The 17,497-nt window shown below is 34.3% G+C and overlaps 1 pseudogene; it reads left to right on the forward strand.

Moving 5' to 3' along the window:
* The first annotated feature begins 1,234 nt into the window (after positions 1-1,234).
* LOC143410077 (F-box only protein 30 pseudogene) lies at positions 1,235-3,478 on the forward strand (annotated as a pseudogene).
* The last annotated feature ends 14,019 nt before the right edge of the window (positions 3,479-17,497 follow it).

Consider the following 17,497-nt stretch of genomic DNA (forward strand, 5'->3'; position numbering starts at 1 on the left):
GTATATCCACAATGCACTAATTAAAACAAAAACAACAAACAAACAAACACTAAGTAAATAGTTGAAAGATCAGTAGACCAAGAGGGAAGGGAAGTGGGGAGAGAGTATGGGAAGCAAAGGGATATTATTGGGGCTGAATTAGAACAAATTATATCACATGTTTTCATAATTATGTCAAAATGAATCATAATATCATTCATAACTAAAAATAACTTATAAAATGAATTTCAGAAAAAAAAGAAATTATATTAATGGTAGGAATTTTCACTCAAATTCTTGGTTAGTTTAAGACAGCATAAATTACTGTTGCTTTAAAAAAATATCATATATAGCAAATCAAATAATCTGTCATAAAACAAATTTGGGATTCTTCTGAACCTGTTTCAGACATTGTCCTGATGAAATCTTTTTGTTGTGGTTGTTACTATTTCTTTCTTAAACTGGGAAAGTACTATGTCTGAAAGAGATACATTAGATAAATTTCACTTGGGAAATAAAAATGCTAATGTTATAATGAAAGAAAGAAAGAAAGCTGTCCAAGACAGTAGGAATATTGATTGCATATTCCTTACTTCACAGGGCAGCTGAGGGACTACAGATTCAGACCATCAGGTTATACTTCAGGGCCCGGTGAAATACTGGGCAACACTCTGGAAGATGTCTTATTTCTAGTGAAGAGGGGAATAAAGCATGTGTTATCCTACACAGTTCTTTCCTCACTCAAGATGTCGCATTCCATAGGAAGGACAAGAACAAGGCCAGGAATGTTTCAGCTGGTTCCTCTCTGTCTCAGAATATTATGTTTAGGGTGAGTGTCGGAGGCCCGCGGGTGGAGCGGGACGGGGGCGGCGGCCAGGCCGAGCGAGGCCGGCGGCGGGATTGGACGCGCCGGCGCGCCGCGTGGCGATGGCCAGCCGCGCAGGTCCTGGGTCGCCAGGAGGGCGTCCGCCGTGCTGCTATCCGCGCCGGGCCGCCTGCGTGGCCGGCCATTGAGGCGGTCGGCAAATGGCGACCCCAGCCCCGGGCGCCGACCCTGGGCACCTCTGTTGGTGTCCGCGTGTAGAGGAAGGGTGAGCGGGGAGTGTAACTTAGCGAAGTCCGAGGACCTCGAAAACCCAGCAGCTTTCCTTTTGTCTCCTAGAAACTTGTGTTCTTTGGGGACAAACGGGTTAAGTGAGACTGGGAGGCATCATCAACTGTCTCCGCGGGATGAGAGAAAGCTGGACTGACCATTATGGAGGAGGAGCTGCAGCATTCACACTGTGTGAATTGTGTCAGTAGATGGTGTATGACCAGAACAGAGCCTGGGATTTCCTGTGATTTGATTGGTTGTCCTTTGGTTTGTGGAGCAGTTTTCCATTCTTGTAAAGCTAATGAGCACCGACTTCTGGGTTCATTTGAACGAGTGCCTTGCTTAAATAGTGACTTTGGATGTCCTTTTACCATGACCCGAAATAAAGTTGCTGAACATCTTGAAATGTGTCCTGCAAGTGTGGTATGCTGTACTATGGAATGGAACCGATGGCCAGTTAGTTATGCCGACCGGAAATCATATGAAAATCTAAGCAGAGATGTTGATGAAGTGGCTCAATTAGATATGGCCTTGGCTCTTCAAGACCAAAGGATGCTCTTAGAATCTCTCAAAGTAGCCACCATGATGTCAAAAGCTACTGATAAAGTATCTGAACCTAGAGAACAAATCTCAGTTAAATCCATTGTCTCTGAAATACCACCTGCTAATGGTTTGGTATCTGTTGATGAAGAATCTTATGGTGCACTTTATCAAGCTACTGTAGAAACAACCAGAAGTTTGGCTGCTGCTTTAGATATCTTGAATACTGCCACAAGAGACATTGGCATGTTAAATACAAGTCTTCATACTACCCCAGATGAAATGAATGAAGAACAAAATGACAGAGAATGTTTGCAGGATAGAAACTTGAAAGACCAGGATCATCCTTATGAGGATGAGATAGGGGCAGTAGGTGGAATTGACCATACTGGCATAAGTCAAAATGCCCAGTCTGAGCAAAATGGTTCAAGTGATTTATTGTGTGACTTGAATGCAGGTTCTTATGGCACTTCTGTTCTTTGTAATGGCTTTCCTTTGGAAAATGTATGTACACAGGTCAAAGACCAGGATCAGAATTTTCAAGTTGATTCAAAACAAAGTAGCTTAACAAATGGAGAATGTGTGGCATCAGATGGTACTGCAGAATCTTCCAATTCACTTTCAGTAGCAGCACAATTTAGGGAAGTAATACCCTTCAGTGCTTTACCTAATGGCACCATTCAGCATATCCTCATGCCAGATGATGAAGATGAAGGAGGACTGTATTGGAGAAAAGTAGACTTAGGGGACTTGAGGAATGTGGATGTCTTATCTTTCAGTCATGCTCCTTCATTCAAATTTCTTTCTAATTCATGTTGGTCTAAACCAAAAGAAGATAAAGCAGTAGATACATCAGATTTGGAAGTTGCTGAAGATCCTATGGGCCTCCAAGGAATAGATCTGATTACAGCAGCATTACTGTTCTGTCTAGGAGATTCTCCAGGTGGGAGGGGTATATCTGATAGTCGCATGGTTGATGTATATCATATTGACTTTGGGACGCAGACTTTTTCGCTTCCATCTGCAATATTAGCTACAAATACAATGGTTGGGGAAATAGCTTCAGCTTCAGCTTGTGATCATGCCAATCCCCAGCTTTCAAATCCAAGTCCTTTTCAGACACTTGGGTTGGATTTAGTATTGGAATGTGTTCCTAGGTATCAACCTAAGCAGTGTTCAATGTTTACCTTTGTGTGTGGACAGTTATTTAGAAGAAAATAATTTTCTTCACATTTTAAGAATGTACATGGTGACATTCATGCTGGACTCAATGGCTGGATGGAACAGCGGTGCCCTTTAGCCTATTATGGTTGTACTTATTCTCAGTGTAGATTTTTTCCATCAACACAAGGAGCAAAGATTATACATGACCGTCATTTGAGGTCCTTTGGAGTTCAGCCATGTGTATCTACAGTATTAGTAGAACCTTCTAGAAACTGTGTGTTGGGATTACATAATGACCATCTAAGTAGTCTTCCCTTTGAGGTCCTACAACATATTGCAGGCTTTCTCGATGGCTTCAGTTTATGCCAGCTCTCATGTGTGTCCAGGTTAATGAGGGATGTGTGTGGCAGCCTGCTTCAGTCTCGTGGAATGGTCATACTGCAGTGGGGGAAAAAGAAGTATCCAGAAGGAAATTCATCATGGCAGATAAAAGAAAAGGTATGGCGATTCAGTACTGCATTTTGTTCAGTTAATGAATGGAAATTTGCTGACATCTTAAGCATGGCTGACCACTTGAAGAAATGCAGTTACAATATCATAGAGAAACGGGAGGAAGCAATCCCATTGCCATGTATGTGTGTGACTCGAGAACTCACTAAAGAAGGACATTCACTACGCTCAGTTTTAAAACCTGTACTTTAAAAACTAACTACTTGCATACACATGCAAGCACCTAGTATAATTTCTTTGTAATATGTGATACTTTATTAATGTATTAAAGAGTACAGCTAGATAAATGTAATGTCATTATGTATATATATGTTTTGAAGTGATAAATATTTTTATAAAGTACTGTTTAGTTGGAAAAATAATCGCCTTAATGTTTGAAATTTGTGGCATTTTTGGAACTTGCTGGACAGGGTGATTTAATCTTAGTTACATAATTTTCAGAATTAGTATTTTTGATGGTGTGCATATTTTGGTTCTTAAATGTTTTGCTTCTTAAAACTAACAAGATCCTGACCAATTTATTCCTCATGTTTTCTATGGGTTAAGCCCACACAATCAAAAAAGCAAAACTTTGATTCAAATTTTTGCTGCATAGGTTTTTCAGATGAACACTTTCAATTGCTTAAGCACTGCCCTAAGATCCTCATAAAGTTTTTTATTATCTAGTTGTTCCCCTCTGACAATTATTGATGCACAGATGATCTCCAATATACTTACATAATATTTAAAATTACAACTAGTGTTTGGTAATGCTATTTATAATGTTTTAAAGATAATTCACAAAGATGTTTTCATCTTATGTTCTTAAAACTTATACAGAGTGACCACAAGCAGCTTTCCTTTTTATTAAATGCCACATCCAGAGATTTGTGGCCATGTGTTTTATGGCAGGTTAAAGCAAAAACATGCAAACAAAAAACAAGCCAGTGAATTTAATTGGAAACCATTCATGTTATTGTGTATTTGCTAAACATTTAATGTTTGAACAAAAATATACCTCATTTTAAGTTTGAATTTGGCATATTTTGCAAATACATTTCAAATATTCAGAATGCAAAGGGCTTAACTTTTTCATATGCATTTTAAAACTTTGCCTTTTGTAGTTTATAAAAATACAGCTATATTGTTTTAAGACATTTAAAAATGTGAATTTAATGTTGTCTTTGTAAGATATCCAGCAGAGACCTGCATAGTTTGACAATCTCTCTGAAACATTTCCAAGTTAATTTCCTACACACTTCTTTACCAGAAAGTAAGAGTTGTATCTTCATGAAAAGATCCAGGGAGGATAGAGAAATATTCAAAAGCCTATTCTTGAAGTATTTTATTATAGTTTTATACTGTTAACTTGATGTGGTCACTTTAAAAATGAATAAATTTGCTGTATCAGTATTTAGGAAACATTGCAAAGATGGAGACATATACTTAAATAATTTGTCTTAGGTAAATTCTGGCATGTGGTAAGCTAAAATGGTGATGAGCTTCCTGGTTATAAATGTCAACACTGAATTATATTTTTACTTCCTACATTTGTCCCTGAGAGTGCTTTATGGTCACTGGTTCATGATTCCCATATATGGCAATCAGGATGGGCAGAGGTGTTACTTGGGCAGTAGAGAATTTTGAATTGCTGAAGATTTGTTTTGGTTGGATCAAGTTCTTATTATAGTTCAAAAATATAGGATTAAAGACTCATCAGTTGTTTTGCCTCAGCTCTCATTTTAATTAGTAGAATACTTACTTCTCAGTGCTTAACTATCGTTTTAATTCTGAGATTGAATTGCATAAGAAGTCTCTATTTCTGTGAAAAAGTCAGAAATGAGATATCAAATACTATAAGGTATTACTCTGCCTTTTGTTAAACTTTTACTGAAGAATGTGTTTTTGTGGTTAGCCTAGCACAGGCATTAACTTTTTGTTTTATGGTTGTGATTTTAAAAATCCATTGTTTTTAGGTTTAGATTTGTTATTTCCACACTGAATCATGAAATATTTAACATTTTTCCACCTTATATTTCTTTTACACATCTTTCCCTGTTCTCTTTTTTGTTATGCCACCATATCATTTTGTTAAAATGTTTTCTCTGTGCAACATTTGTTTAAGTTCTAATAAAATTAATATTTTCCCCTTAAAAAAAAGAATATTATGTTTAGAGAACATTCTTCAGTTACTCTTGAGAACTATGAGCAAAAAAGGGAGAGAACTAAGTCAATCTGAGGTGGTCTATGGAATTGTCCAGCAATCTGAATACAGCAAAATAAGCCAGATCACCTGAGAAGATAGGTCATATTACTTAAACCTAAAAGAAGTTGCACCATAAGCTAAAGTTTCAGTATCGCCATTGAAAAGGAGAAACAAAATACAATGGTGGTAGATACTAAGGTTTTATAGTCACTTTCTTACTTCCCTGTGGGGAAATAACCATGGATAATGAAATCTTTATCAGATCATAGTAATAATGACAATAATTATTGTTATTGTCAATCATTATATTAATGATAATAACCAAAACTTTATTGGTCTCATCACTATAGGAAATAATTCATACATTTTATTCCTCTTAAGAAACTTCATAGCACAATTGATTTTTTTTTTAATTTTAAATCACTGTCATTATAGAGATGAGGAAAATGATGCTTGGGGAGGTAAAGAATTTGCATAAGCCTTGCAGCTGATCAAAGACATAAAGAGGAGATTTACACACACATTTGTCTATCAGTAGACAGATTAAAAGGATCTTACCCAAGTACATATGAACTTTAATTGGAAGTAGGACAGTTGGCAGTTCTGAAGAATAGCTTAGACATTCATTCATTTATGTGGAAGACATATAAGTAGTAACTGATTACCTTTCTCTCTTTGTCCACTGAAACTATATCTTTTATTTGGCCAGTGAAAACTATTCTTTTTATTTTCTTTTCCCTCACCTTTAGACAGAATGATTCATTCATTTACTTGCTTAGTTATAGTCGTGTGTTTCTATGTGTCTTACTACTCTTTTTTAGTCACCTTGAAGAAGTGCTGTGTGAACCCCACCCTCTCATCCACACATGTCCATGTAGCTCAAGATGGTGTGTCTTCATCATGCATAGACTTCACCAGGCTGCTTCTGAGGGAGCCCTGTTGCCTCTTCTTCTGACTATAAAATCATCATCTTCTTTGTAGTTAATTCAGGATGCCTTTCATCATCAGAACCATTAAATCATCTTTTGGACCCAAATCTTGCTGAGAGTGGTTTCCCCAGATAATCTTGGAAGTCTTATTTTAAATGAGGACTGTCTACTGAGTATACTAAAGTAGTTGTGCTTCAAAGGAGCTTGTCCTGGTCTAGTTTGAGAAAATTCTAGTTTGCCTTTAGAAGTGTATATGTATTCTTTCAGAATCTACAATCTCTACTTCATGTAATAAAGGCACTCTCAGAGTAGATTTTTGTCAACCTGCACTCCACTGAAGTAATACTCCTAAACTTGTTTTAAGTAGTAGAGGCTGCTTCCCAGTAAGGACTTCTTCCTTCAAAATTTGGCACTTTGTATTCCAAACAAAACTCTTAATGTATCAACCATATACTCATTCAGGCTTTGATAAAATTAGGGATAATGGCTTATATCTATATACCTCAAAGTTCTCCAGAGAAAAACAAGTAATACAAGATAAGTGTGTGTGTTTGTGTGTGTGTACATGTGCACACACTTGAGAGGAAAAAAATTTACTTAAGGAATCCTCTTATGGTCATGAAAGCCAATAAGTTCCATGGTGTGCCATCTGGAAGCTGGAGAACCAGGGAAGCTTATTTTATCATTCGGTATAATTCTGAAAGCCAGAGAATTGTGGGGCCAGCTGCATATATCTTATTCTGATATATGCAGTGATGCACTTATTCTGAGTCCAAAAGCCTGAGAACCAGCAGTACTGCCATCCAAGGGCACAGGAATATGATTTCAAGCAGAGAGTGAATTGTCTTTCCACTTTTTGTGGTTTGATACCTCAGAATATTGGCTGGTATCTGCCCGCACTGGAGAGGGGCAATTGCTTTACTCAGTTCACCAAATTAAATGCTAGTCTCTTCTACATACATATTCACAGACACATCCAGAAATGATATTTTACCAGCTGTCTGGGCATCCTTAGCTCAGTGAAGATGACACATAAAAGTAGCCATCTCATAAGCTAACCCTTAATAATTAACACAATTGCATTTTACCTTCAGGTTTCTGAAGAAGATACCATTTGTCAGGTGGCCCTGTTGTAAATCCCACACAAAAGAGCATACTATCTAACCCCTGCAGAACACAGTTGCAAACTTGGGACACCGGATTTTTAAAGCTTTGTGGATAAATGTGAAGAAAGAGAAATTATTAAAATAAGGATTTATAGAAAAATTAAATTGAAGCTATTCATATATGTATAAAAGGAATAAAAACCCAGATTGGTACTGAAATGCACTTGAGAAACCTTGAATTGACAATCTGAAATGAACTTTATTCTTGGTAATAGCAAATTTTGAATTTTCAGGGCAGTAGCCATGATTTAGTAGGCACCATTTTATAAATTGCCTCTTTGCTTACTATTTCTCCTAAGAATCTGTAGGGTACACTACTTTCTCCTACTTAAATGTTTGTGGCAACAAAATGTTATTAAAATTGCTTTTTTGGCTGACAGAATGAGACATGATTTGTTAATCCGTGATTCAGGTTCATAGATGAATTGGCTATGGATCCTGTATTCTAAGAACATAAAAACCAGAAAGAGATTTTTTTGTAAAATATTTAATATATTTCCAAAAGTAGATTATGGCTTGGAAACATACATTTAAGTTGTTATAGAGGTAAAAGAAAATAGAGGTTTTATTCTACTATGATAAAGAATAAAGAATAGCCAACAAATATCTAATCAAGACTTGTCTTTTACTACACATCTAATATTTTCTGAAGTTCTATTATATTATTCAATATATTCTTCTCCCAGATGGCTGGAATTCTGTCATTAAACTGATATCCAACTTGGAGATTATAGGAATTACCTTACTAAGGTTTCCAGGGTTGTAGTGGAGTCAAGAGGGTGGCAGTGGCAGCTCTGTCTACACCCTGGTTAGCTCTAGAAGGAAGTGGAGCAATGTTGACAGTTGACAGGATGTTTTCAATCCCCTAGCTTTGTGTTTCTGTAGTTGAATATGAATGAATATGTATCTCATCTGTATGTAACCCTTTAAGAACAACAATGTAATTATGTTTGATGATAACAGAGTAATAAAGGAAGGCTAAGCTAAAAGTCTTTAGGGCATGTTTCTTTAGGAAGGAGAAAAAGGAGCATCACATTTCAAGGCTAAGGAAAGACAAATTTATTTTGGATTCAGTAGTATACCTACTTCATGCATCAATTTGTCATTCCCCACCTTACTTTTCACAGAGTAATGAGACAACTTTCATAGAAGTCACCACACATAGTTTAATTAAGAGGAAATATATTTGGAATTGCAAGTTTAATAACTCTGGTTCCAGTGAAGCAGATCACAATGAGGGAGCAGCTGCTTTGAAATTCAAAACAGATGGTGCCTTTCTTTTTCTATTCAGATTTCCCTTTTCTAAATGGCATGTCCATTGAATACCAGAAAAGCTAGGACTTCAACACTTCTAGGTCATGAACATGCTTATGGAAGATGAATGTTAGAAATGTTTTGTGCTTTATATGCATGCTGCCTTTGACCACCGGTTTGTGACCAAATATTGGAAATGACTTTTCCCCACAAAACTGTAAGAAATTAGACCCTGCAAACAAACCTGTTTTGAATAGTTTAATAGCATAAGTTGCCAGCTATTTTTCTACAATACATTAACTGATTTTGATATGAAGGTATATTATCTGAGGAGAGAACACGAAAGAAATAATATGGTAGGAAGTCATAGAACCAACAGGTTGTTGCTGATGCTCCATCAGAAGGGCATGTTTTCTTAAAACTCATGAAGGAACTATGAAACCTGTGTGGAAAGACAGATAATTGGGGCTGGGGTTGTGCTCAGTGGCAGAGTGCTCGCCTAGCATGTGCAAGACCCTAGGATCAATCCTCAGAACCACATAAATATAAATAAATAAAGGTATTGTGTCCAAATACAACTAAAAAATAAGTATTTTTTAAAAAGACAGAAAATTTGCTATAAATATTCAGACAATTTTATAAGATTTGTTCTAAAAGTCACCTCATTATCAAGACTCTGGCTTAGCTTATTGTATATTTTTCTGAAAGAAGCGAAATCTGTTCAAGTCATCTAAATATACAGTGCAAAGATATGAATATGGTTTTGGAGCCTCAGTGCATCTGTAAGCAAGTCTTGGACATGTGAGCAAAGTGGAGGCTCCGAGGGCAGGGTCTGTCAGTCTGCTTGGTATCCTGCAAAGTCAATTGTCTAAAGTCAGACTCAAGTTTTAAATGTGTGGTTTGATAATTTGTCAGGTTGGCTGCATTTGAGCTGACCTTTAAATCTAAGTGGCAATCCTAAAATACTCTACATTAGCTTTTATATAGTCAGCTAAGAAAAGGTCTGAGATTAAATGTGCACTGATCCTGTTGACAATGAGAAGCTTGTTGAGCTTTTAATTGGAGTTTTGGTCTTGACGCTACTCAGAATGACTGATATTTTAAAGCAAGATTTTTATTTTAAAGACATTCTATATTAATGATTTAGAGCAATAAAAAACTTTGAAACAGTCTTTGTAAATCCAATTTCTATAAGAAAGAAAAGTCATTTTTATACATATGCACACAAACTCACACACACAATTAGGCCTGCCAACTTTTCCTATGATAAAACTTTCATGACCTGCTTTCAACCTCTGGCCATACAGTGAGAATCCTTCTAGAAGGTGCATTCATTATATGTTAAAATTGCTTTTGGGTTTAAGAAATCTAAGTTTTTTCCATATACTATGTCCCTCTAGACAACATTTAATATTGCAGTTTAATATTCAAAAGAAAACTATTTTTATAGCACTATAGACTGTAGAAAATAGAGAAAAGCAAAAAAAAACTATTCAATTTTAACTTTCACATTTATATAAATTCTTCACGTCACAGATCATGGATAGTGTGTTTTAATAATGCTAACTGAATAAACATATATGATGATTCACTTATAATATCAAGGCTTAACTTTTTGAAATATCTTAATTTAAAAATCTGATACATTGAAGACATTGGTAATGGTTCTCATTTTGACAAGAAGCATGTTTAGACTGACTTCTTAGCCATGGGTCAGGAATTCTGGTAACCAATATTCATAGATAATTAGTCATAATAGAATGCATTATTATTTTAATTTAGGTCATACTTAATCTCAGTGAATAGGTAATGATTCAATAGTCTTAGCATTTATTATAAGCCTGCAACATTATTTTGTAATATATTAACTCTGACTACAACTAGATATATACATTTAAAGCAGTAGAGAGAGTGAAGCATAAAGTATTACCTAAAACTAAAAATGTTTTGACTATATATATATATATATATATATATATATATATGAACAAAAAATGAAAAAAATGAAAATCTCTTAATAGAATATTTTGTGAAGACTTTTTAAAAATCTTGAGATCAGGTGAGGTATAAGGGCAGTGAACTCCTGAATCCATACTTCCATTCATTTGTCTCATGAATGAGTCAGAATTTAATTCACTTTAAACAAGGATATTGGACAGATGCTGATATGGAATAAAAGTCTTGTTCTCAAATTAGTTTCTTTGGATATTGTAACTGTTTCAGAAATTGACATGGCTAGTTGTATATTTTCTGCCAAATGATAATTTTAAATGCTACATTCATTATAAAAATGAATGTATTAAATTTTTAAAAAATAAAAAAAATATTAGTGTACATTACAATTCAAGTTACAACTGCTAATCTATCACCCAAAGTGATATACTGTGCTAATGTAAAATTTCATGGCCCATTTATAAGGAGCTGGGTCTTCATGAGGATTCATGCTTTTCTGAAACATGCTGGACATAGGGCCTTCCTTTAGAGACAATGACTCTACTTTAGAAATATTTTATTCTATTAATTTCTGACTGATCTAATTGAAATGATATTATTTTTCCTTTTTGTAATTGAGAATTTAAATCCCTCAAGTCTAGTTAAGATAATGATAATCAACCCTTTCCCTAAAACCTACTATAAACCATAGAAATGCTATTTTTATTTAACCCAAGAAAAATATTATTTATACTTTAATACATGAACTCTTTCAGATTCCTTGACCCACCACCTATAGCAGAAGTACCTAATGGAACAGTTGCAACAATGTGAGATGATTCCCTTGATATGAGATGTAAAATACTAATTCTTAAAAAAGTGAAATAAATGGGGGATGGTGTTGGTAGGCCTTGAGATTATATCAAAATTCTGGCACTGAATGCCTTGTCATTTAAACCCACTCAATAATAATTTTTTCAGATCAAATAACTACATGTGATCCTCTTCTGTTATGTCCATATCATGACCCTGAAAAAATTCAGTTGTAAACTGACTCTAAATTACCTACAGTTTACAAGGCTTATTGAATTAGTTTAGGGTCACAGAATAGGTACAATGAAAGGGTCCTTGAAAAACATAAGAATCTTTCCTTTTACTCAAATTTCCACTGCCAGTATTCAAAATTTTATACAGGGCCTCCACTGATGCAACATCATTGTAAAGAAATTGTAAATAGTCCTGCACTCAAATTTCCTCTGGTTTGATATGCTGTTGTGATGATGTCATTTTCAGAATTATGTAGATGTATACTTGAAAGAAATCATAATGTTAAGTAAGCTTCCTTACTTCCCAACTACACTAAGTCATTTAGTAATTCAGCCACAACATTTTCTTTAGTTCTACATTTATAATTTAAGATATCTCAAAAGACATATTAATGTATGTATATATGCACCTTGTGCATATAGAATTTAGAAAGAAACACATAGAAAAATATGCCTGCCTTATCAAGAAAAACAATAATCATGATTAAATGAGGGCAACAGAACAATGTGTATAAACATGTGGAAGTATGGTATAAAACATAAAAGATTAAATTAGGAGGGTTGTTAGTGGTTGGCCAAAAATCGGCACTAACTATTAATTTGCAGCATATGCACACACACACACACAGAGAATATGTTGAAATTATATTATTCACAATGGCTATGTAATTTGAGAATATTCATCCATTCAGGAAAGTATGCTATTACCTGTAATTGAGATTAAAAGAATGTGTTTACATGGATTCCCAGAGATCGTAGTATACAACAGAGTACATAGAATTTTCTTCAGTATCCTTAAAATGAACAGAACAGTGTATTGTATATGACTATATTTTTATTATATTTGATATTAACTGCATTTGTTGAAGCAGAATTTCTTAGATGTGGCACCAAAAATAAAGAACTGATACATTGAATCTGATCAAAATCTGAAACTTTTGGTCTGCAACAAATGCTTCTGCTAAGAACAATTCAAGCTACAGGAAGGGATTAATATTTGCAAATCACACATCCAATAAAGGACTAGTATCTAGAGTATATAAAAAAATTCTCAAAACTCAATGTTAATAGAGGTAGAAAAAGGTTGGAGGTGAGTGATATCTGTATATGATTCACAGGTGCCTATCTGATGCCAAAGTTGTATACATTAAATAACTAGAGTTTTTATATGTCAATCATAGTTCCATAAAGTGGTTTTTAAAAAGGAAAAAAATAAGAGTAATAAACAGACTTTTCAATGGGAAAATGGGTAAAAGACATGAACTGACAATTTACCCATGAGGATAGATTGTAAATAAATACAAGGAAAATGCTCAACATCATTATGTATCTAAGAAACTCAACTAAAAATCACAATGTGATATCACTGTACTCATATCAGAATTGATGAAATAAAACACAATGATAACCTCAAATGCTGGAAAAGACAGAGAAATTGATCACTTGCACATTGAATGTGAAACACTATAATTATTTTGGAAAATAGCTTATCAGTTATTTTAATAAAGTACACATGGAATTATGAGCTATTATATAACCCAGAAATGGCCCAGTTGTGATCCTGGGCATATTACAGAGAAATAAAAACTTAAGTTTACTCATAAACTCGTACATATTTGTTCATAGAGGACGTATTTACAATAACCAAGAACTGAGAGAATCTACAATAGTGAATGAGTAAACAGACTGGCAAGAACACAGAATGCGTCAGTATAGAGGAATGAAATATGGATATATGCAACAATTTTGATCAATCTCCAAGGAATTTTGATGGTTGACAAATGCCACTTCCAAAGGCTTACATACAATCTGATACAACCCATATACTATTTTTGAAAAGACAGAGTTATAGGAATGAATAACAAAAGAATGGTTTTCAGGGATCAAAACTGGAGTAGGAGCATCAAGGAAATGATGGGTGGTTGGTGACAGGCCACGTGAGATTTTTTTTTTTTTAATTTTGGGGTGATAGAAATATTTTTGTACCCGGACTATATCAATGTCAATTTCCTGGTGTTTACATTTTACTATAGTTTAAGAGGACATTATATCTGTAGGAAGATAGAAATTACAACATCTCTTTTGTTTCTAACATATGCATAGGAATCTATAGGCAGTTGAGAGTCATAAATAAATGAAAGAAAAAGGAAGAAAAGAAAAGGAAAAGAAAGGAAGGAAGGGAAGCAATCAAGTTTTTTATGACATTCATTATTTTAATTAGTAATGATTAACTGCTAAGTTTTATGGCTTAACAGAGCACTGTCCTATTTTTCTGGTCACGTTTCTTTAAATCTTGAAGGGCAGTAACCTAATAACTAGAATGGCTGTCAAAATTTGAAAAAAGATACTTTCAGCTTAAAGTAGTATGTCATAGTATAAAAATCCATCATTAAAATCTAATTCAGAGAGAGATTCTCTTTTATGCATTTTATAAGCATATAGATGTCGAAAAAAAATCCTAAATTTCCAAACTTTATTTCCAAAGTTTACCTAATACACTATTGAGAAAAGAAGAAAGAATAAAGTAGAAAAAGATGTGCCTGGGAAGATGATTTTGGATTCTCACTCTTAACCATCACCTCAGGTGTTACCTCCTGAGTTCATTAATATTAAATATTGGTCACACCAAATCACAACTACTACAAACGTTTAAAATTTAAGTATTATATTAAAGAGGAAAAACATGTGATGGTGACACACATTTCATAGATGCACACCTTTAGTGTCATGTATCTTTAACAAAGATGATCAATCTAATTAGTTTAATATAAAAAGTTCAAAGGAGGCTCACTTGTTAAGTACAAGCAAATTCTTTCCTAAATTCAAGGAGGGATTGTGTATTCAATAAAAACATAGGAGGGTTTTCTTTGTAATTTTATTTTAATATTGGACCCCCTCTGTGAGTCTTAGTATTAATTATCACCATAGAAGCATGGATTTTAACAGTGTAACAAAAGTTGTGTATGACTAGCAACTTTGGAGAATATTAGAGGAGTGATAGATGTGCCAAATCATCTTCCCACAGTTGTGAACTTCTCCAAACATTCTGAACATTACACTGTCACATACTTGACCAGAGCTAGGACATAAGCTTAAAATATTCAGAAAAGGAGTACTATGACTGGAAACCATCCTACTAGATATCTTTCAGAATATTTGAGCATTGATATTGCTACTTAATTTGCAAATTTGATAACAGGAATAACATAATATATTTTGCTCATTTTTTATTTATCAGATATTATGCTATGAACTTTCTAGATTTAATCAGATATTAAGCTAAGAACTTTCTAGATTTAATCCTTAAAAATTTAAGTGTAGGTATTATGGTTTAATGAATAAAGAACTAAGAAATGAGAGGAACCAAAAACAAGTGTCACAAAGTTATGGCATGTCCCCAGCCAATCCAATTCTGATATTCTAGCTACTAGGTTCCCTGAGATAGCATGTGATAATTGGGATTTGTAGTTTTCCCAGTCATAAGTAGTTCCTCTTACTTGCCCCAAGTCATGGCTGATAGGGAACATAAGGAGGACAAAGCCACACAACAGTGGAACTTGGTCAACACTTTTCTTATATTCAATACCTAGGACAGGGTACAAATAGATGACAGAAAGAGATAATTGGGAAAAGAATCAGGAAAATAATTAAGGAAAGTAAGGAAAAATCCACCCCCAAATGGATTTCTCATCCTTCAATATCCAGAAATACAATCTCCAATTGGTGTTCAGGTATCTTCTCTTCCCAGGATTGCTCTGGGTACTGAGGTGCCTGTCTCAAACAACAGCAAGCATTTTTTTTCTCTTTATTATTTTCTGCTGTCTTCCAAACACCAATGTTCCTTATATGTATTTTGCCTTGTTGTTTATTCTTTAAAATAGTGCTAATGGGTAGATGTGTCATGGGGAAGAGTGTCATGCAATTCTGGAAATGAAGTTATGTCGCTTCTCTTAGAGATAAAGAAATCACCTTCCTCATAAAATCCTAGAAAACATGAGGGGGGCTTTCTTGGTATTTCTGTTCTCCTAATAGTTTTGATATTATACCTTTGATCATAGTGACTTTATCCTTAAAATGACTTCCAGGCAGAGTAATCAGCTTGTAAAAAATATTGACTTTCAACTCTGAAGCAAACTAACTTGAAATGACTGTACCTTAAGGAAGACAGGTGTGGTCATAGGTGGGGTCAGATTAAACAGGTTGTAATGTGATTGAGGAGAATTGTCATTAGATTGATACTAGTGAAACCAGGGAAAGATTATAATAATAGGTGTTAGTGTATTACTTTCTTTTCCTGATTTCACACAATTTGAAGATTTTGGTCTGGAAATTTTCTGATTTATTACACACACACACACACACACACACACACACACTCCTTAGTGGCAAATGTGTATTTTAGAAGGTGTTCTAGGAAATCATAGACGTGTCATATTTTGATGACATATTTAATTTGACCAACTTTAAGGAAAAATCTTGAATTAAAATAGGAAGTGAGTAGATGTCATTCAAAAATATAAGGGAGGTGACCAGGGTCAGTCCCATTTACACTTGAATTTTGCTTTTATTATATGTCTACAGTAGTGCTTTCTATTATTACTCATAATTCTAAGGAAGGATCTTGTGCATATAGTTTCTTTCAGTTAGCATATTTCCTTGTCATAGCATTATTATGATTTTATTCCTTTTTATTGGTGAATTTACAGTATTACATTGTATGGCTGTCTCATGTTTTATGTGCCTATTCACTCATTAGTTGGTTGACATTTGAATTTTGGTTATTATTAATAAAACTGCACTGGAACAATCATGTGCGATATTTTATGTGGACATATTCTTCATTTCTCTTGAATAGATACCTATAAGTAGAATTGCTGAGTCATATGTTAAGTAGGTAACTTTTTACAGTAGCTGTCAAATTTTCCAAATTGGGTGTACCATTTTATATCTCTACCAGCAGTATGAAGGTGTTTTCTGTTTCTCTGTATAGCAGCATTTATTGTCTTTTTGATTGTAGCCATTATCAGTATACTTAACTATAGGTTTAATTTACATTTTTCTAATGACTAATAATGTTGAATGTCTTTTCATATGCTTATTTTTCCCTCTGTAAATCTTGTTTGTGAAATGTCTGTTCAAATCTTTTACCTATTTTTAAATTGAATTATCTCTTACCTAATGAGTTGTAGGTGTTCTTTATGTACTATAGATAAAAATTCTTTATTTTTACAATGTTTCCTCCCAATCTGTTGCCTAATTTTTGAAAACATGATTATTTTAATTTAGTCTCCTTTATTCTGATTATTAGTATTTATTTATTTATTTATTTTAAAATATTTATTCTTAAGTTTTAGATAAACACAACATCTTTATTTTACATTTATGTGGTGCTTCGGATCGAACCCAGTGCCTTGTGCATGCTAGGCGAGCACTCTACCACTGAGCCACAACCACAGCCCTGATTATTAGAAACTCAAAAACAATTTGCTGGAGAGGACTTCTAAAACTTTTGAGATACAAAAGTATAATTGAATCAAGGGACAGTATTCTCTCACAACCGGTATATGGGCAGCTACCTTGGGCTTTGCTACAGAAGTGGTACAATCAGATGGATGTAAGGAGAGGCAACTATGGGTGGGTTCAGAACGGCTCAGATAAACTACGTAGAATGCATTATAGATTACTAATAGAATAAATAC

The sequence above is a fragment of the Callospermophilus lateralis genome, chromosome 11, assembly GCF_048772815.1.
Source record: "Callospermophilus lateralis isolate mCalLat2 chromosome 11, mCalLat2.hap1, whole genome shotgun sequence".
In the NCBI taxonomy this organism is placed as follows: domain Eukaryota; kingdom Metazoa; phylum Chordata; class Mammalia; order Rodentia; family Sciuridae; genus Callospermophilus; species Callospermophilus lateralis.